Here is a 4762-nt window from a genome sequence, read left to right on the forward strand (position 1 = left end):
TATTTTATTTAACCTTCATTTAAACAGTGATATTGAAAGTAATTACAAGTATGAAACAGAGAAAACACTTTGTTTTTTATAGTAACTGATGAGGTGCTGGTTTTAGTAGTAGTAGTAGTAAGTGCGTCCTTTGTTGTGTTTTATTGTGAATTTATTGGTGTTGAATGTATTGGCTGGTGCAATCAAATTTCCCCCTTGGGGCATTAATAAAGCAATATCTTATCTGATCTTAATCACTGTACAAAAGAAGTGACTGAAATGGTTGTTCAGTTAAATGTCCTTCCTGTGTCTGGAGGCCTTTCATCGGCAAGTGGAAAAACTATCCCCAATAGAAATGAGGAAAGGTGAAAACAGAGGAGTGTCGTGTCTTWGGCATCATTAAAACTGAAGACTTATTTATCAAATAACTCTCTGTAATTATTATTACGCRATTAAACTGATTAATCATGTAACTGTAATTAACTAGGAAGTCTGGGCACCAAGGAAAATATTCAGATGATAAAGTTATAATTTTCCTAATATAACTTTCAGATATTTAGATATCTGATCACTTAGTCTTCTGATTAATGAATTATTATTTACCTCATGTTAGTCTCATTCCAAACATTGTAAATTGTTGGTTATCTGCATGAACTCAGTCTTCACTATGRGTCATCCATACATCAATTGTCTTAAAATAATTTATTTACTAAGTAATTCACAGAAATGCATCACACAAACAAACAAAATAGATATGTTTACAAAGAAATGATAGGGGGATGTGCCCTAGTGGGCTAAACCGGTATGGCGGCTTGTTAGACAGAGTGATATTTATAACAATTGAAATGCTAATCCTTTGCACATGAACGCTCACTCATTCGGGAACAATTGCAATCAATATATATATTTACTATCAGTGTGTCGTCGGGATCTCTGTTGAAAAGTTTGTTTCTGTTGGAGAGTCTGCCCGCCCTCTCTCTCTCTCTGTCGTGGTTAGAATGGATAGTTCAGAGTGACATTCATTCATGTCGTTATAGAATAGATGTTTCGGCGGTTGTCGGTCTTCGCGTTCAATGATACCAAATTTCTAGCTGCAGACTAGTAATTAATATCAAAGACTTGTTCTTATTCTGTCAGTATCGATAGTCTAAGAGTTTAACCACGTGGTATGGTTAAAAGATTCAGCCATCTACTCAAACCTTAGGTTTATGGTTTCCTCTCAAACCTTGGCCCTCTCGTTATCGAGGTAAGCTTGTCTGGTGATAGAAAACCCGGGTGGGGGTTTTATTCGGAAGAGCAGAAAAGGGCCTGTCCCATGGCGCCAGACCATAACTGGGCTCATGGGCGGTCCTCTGATTTAGTTAAACTCCAAAGGGAATTGGAGTTTCCTTCATTAAACAGTCCAAAATCACATTACACAATTTCACAAACAGTATCATCCTCACTCATTCATCTTATACAACAATTAGATGTRAGCCTCATATCTGAGGCTATTGTATAAACAGCGTTATGGTAATGTGGCCGTATTGTCTCTCATGAGTTTCACAAAATTGTACCAAATGGACCAGTTCGTAGCTGGATTCTTCACCGATCTTTTATACGTTCTCCAGGACATAAATACTGTTCGGAACTMCAGTTCTGTGAGGAGGAAGAAATWAATTTGTTCTCTCTATGAAAACTCACTCTCTCTCTATACTGTGGCCATGAGGAGATCATCTCCTCCAGGAATTTACGACCTGAGGTCGCAGCAGCCTGAGTGTAGGAGACAGAGAGAGGGGGATGGTGCTCGCTGTACCCAAAGAGGGCAACATCATGACAGGAGGAACACAAGTGATATGAATGAACAGGCCTCAACCTACACAAAAGCAAAGCTCTCTAATGGAAGGTCACAATGTTACTTAGAAGTAACCTAACTTTATTCTCTGCATCGTAAAAATAATAAAAAATTGTTTTGCAACCTTCTCTCTTCTGATGAAAGCAWTGTGTTRCATTAAAGAACATTGMTTAATTTTTTGTCCTACATGCATGCTAAGACCACACGGATTTGCACATGGGGTGGTTATTTTAGTAAGTGGGAATTAATGYGGTATTATGTGTTTACCAGAGAAAGAGCGCAGCTCATCATCATCATCTTTATCTTCATCAGCATCATCATAAAATAGGTGCAAAGAGTTACTTCTATGTATGTAGCCTATGATGGTTATGGTTTAATGTATATAAGGATGTCATGTGTGTGGTTGTCATGGTATCGTGTCTATGTTGACAGAGGTGAGGATGACATCATGGAGGATGTTGATGCGATCGATCTGGTTGAATTCTCTGACACAGTGTTTAAACTCAAACACCTGAGCTCCGTTTACAGCCACCTTATACTCCTCAAACATAATCAGAATCTTCATCTGCAAGACAGTAGAGGGGGGAACAGGAGAGAGRGGAGGAGAGGGAGAGCGGATTGAAATAAAGTGTAATTTAGCCGCAGACACCGAAAAGTGTCAATTACAGTTGATTTGTTAGTCAGGACAGTATAGGCTGCAGTAGTAGCACTGTCTAAATGGAAGTTCCCACTGACCTCGAAGGACTGACCGGCCATGAAGGGGAAGCCTCCCTGTGTGTGCCTCTCCTCCTTCCCCCAACGCTCTCCCACCTTGTGGTTCCTCACCACTGCCTGCTTGCCCCCCTCATTGAACCGAGTGTTGAGGTGGAAGGCGATGTCGTTACCTCGCAGGGAAGATTCACGTGTGGAACCTAAACAGTTAGGATAATCAAAAGATTTAATTGATCATATTGATAAAACACAGGTTCAAGACATAGATAGTGAAAACTACAGTCATATCAGGGTTAATAGAACCGAGTTGTTGAGGTGGAAGCGATGTCGTTACCGTCGCAGAAGTTCACTGTGAACCTAAACAAGTTAGGATCAATCAAAACAGTTTAATTGATCATATTGATAAAAACACAGGTCAAGACATTAGATAGTGAAAAACTACAGTCATCAGGTTAATAGGCCCATAGTCTTCCAGGATCGTGATGTATTGAAAGCAGCTGACATTCAATATAGTAAAATGACTTATTACATCAGTTTATTCAAATAACATACTGGTAATGTGTTGTACATCCAATGCTTCCACTGGGTATTTAGGGATCGTATTCATCCCAGTAGACATAAAGACCTAGTAGACTATGGTGGTTGATGAACTCACTGCTTAGCGTTTGTTTGATCTGGCCAATGATGGTGAGCATCATCTTGTCGTAGAGGCTCTTTGTAGGTTCAGGTTGTAGGGCACATTCTATACACACACAACACACAGACATTTAGTATATGGCACTATCTTTCACACCAACACAATGATTATGACAATTTTTCTCTCCAACTCTCCCACATGATCAGCCCTATTCACTCATCCATCCCTCCATCATCTCCATCCACTCATCCATCCTCCAATCGCTTCATCATTCTCCATCCAGCCCTCATCCAGCTCATCCAGCTCCATAGCCTCATCCATCCCTCCATCCAGCCCTCATCCAGCCTCATGCCAGCTTATCAGCCTCCTGCAGCTCACCATCCAGCACACCATCCAGTCTTATCCAGCTCCCTCACAGCTCGACCATCCAGCCCTCTATCCAGCCCTCCCGCTTTCTCTCCACTGAGGCTACACTACAGCTTCACCAGACCCTTCTCGTTGTCTCTCACCAGATGTTCAGTTGGTGTCGGGTTCCACTGTGGAGCAGGTTTGAAGCCACCTGGGTCCTGACCAGGACTGAAAGGCCATCCAGACCCGCCTCGGTTAAGGCCAGGGTTAAGGCCTGGGTTTTGACCAGGCCAACCAGACTGACCAGGGCTGAACGGCCATCCAGACCCTGGGTTAAGGGCACTAGACTGGTCGAGGACTTCAGAAGAACCCGGGGCAGGGGCGGGGGCGGGGGCTGGATCTGGAGATTGAGAAGGCTGGGGTGCAGGCTGGGGCTGTAATTGGGGAGGCTGGGGCTGGGGTCCAGGCCAGCATGGCTGGCAGGGATGGGCTGGGGCTGGTTGGAGTGGTTGTGGTTGGAGACCAGGCCAGTTTTGGGCTGGAGCTGGGGATGGTTGGGATGGTTGAGGACCAGGCCAGCAGGGGATGCTGGGCCAGCAGGATCAGACCAGCAGGATGGGGACTGGGGTTGGGTGGGCTGTTGGCTGGGCTGTGTCGGCCAGACAGGACCCCCTGGTTGCTGTTGACTGGGCCAGATACTGTTGCTTCCCTGGGGGGTGGAACCAGAGGACGGACAGCCACACAGAGCATCAGAGAGCTGGGGGGGACAAGATAAGTACACACACATACACAGTAAGAGACACACATGCACACACACTCATGCACACAAGAAAAACAGGCATACACACACACATTCAGTGCGTATACATAGAGGCCTATTCAGACATGACATTCAAGAATTCAAGAAGTATCCCAGAATACTTTAATAACAGTAAATAATTTAAGAATACTGAGCCAGTTCCTGCTATAGAGCTGAGTTCTCAGTTGCTAGTTGCCCGTGTAAAGGTTAGAGGATGGGAGCTACTTACTTCCATAGTATCTGTAAGTACCGAGAGGACAGCATCACTACCATTTTTCAACTTCATCAGAAACGGAAGCATCATTCAAGGCTATAATTGAAAAAAGTATCATTAGGAACTCACCACTATCAGATGGCCCCAGTCCCTAAGTCCATGATGCACCATAAAGTCCTCAGTAAGGAGTATGTATGAAACAGTGAATATTTTGCATGTTATCATTCTGCAAAATTCACA

The 4762-nt window shown here is 43.4% G+C and overlaps 1 pseudogene; it reads right to left on the reverse strand.

The window, feature by feature from the left end:
- Positions 1-482: 482 nt before the first annotated feature.
- LOC139024023 (galectin-3-like) lies at positions 483-4316 on the reverse strand (annotated as a pseudogene).
- Between the last annotated feature and the right edge of the window lie 446 nt (positions 4317-4762).

The sequence above is a fragment of the Salvelinus sp. IW2-2015 genome, unplaced genomic scaffold (genome assembly GCF_002910315.2).
Source record: "Salvelinus sp. IW2-2015 unplaced genomic scaffold, ASM291031v2 Un_scaffold861, whole genome shotgun sequence".
Taxonomy (NCBI): domain Eukaryota; kingdom Metazoa; phylum Chordata; class Actinopteri; order Salmoniformes; family Salmonidae; genus Salvelinus; species Salvelinus sp. IW2-2015.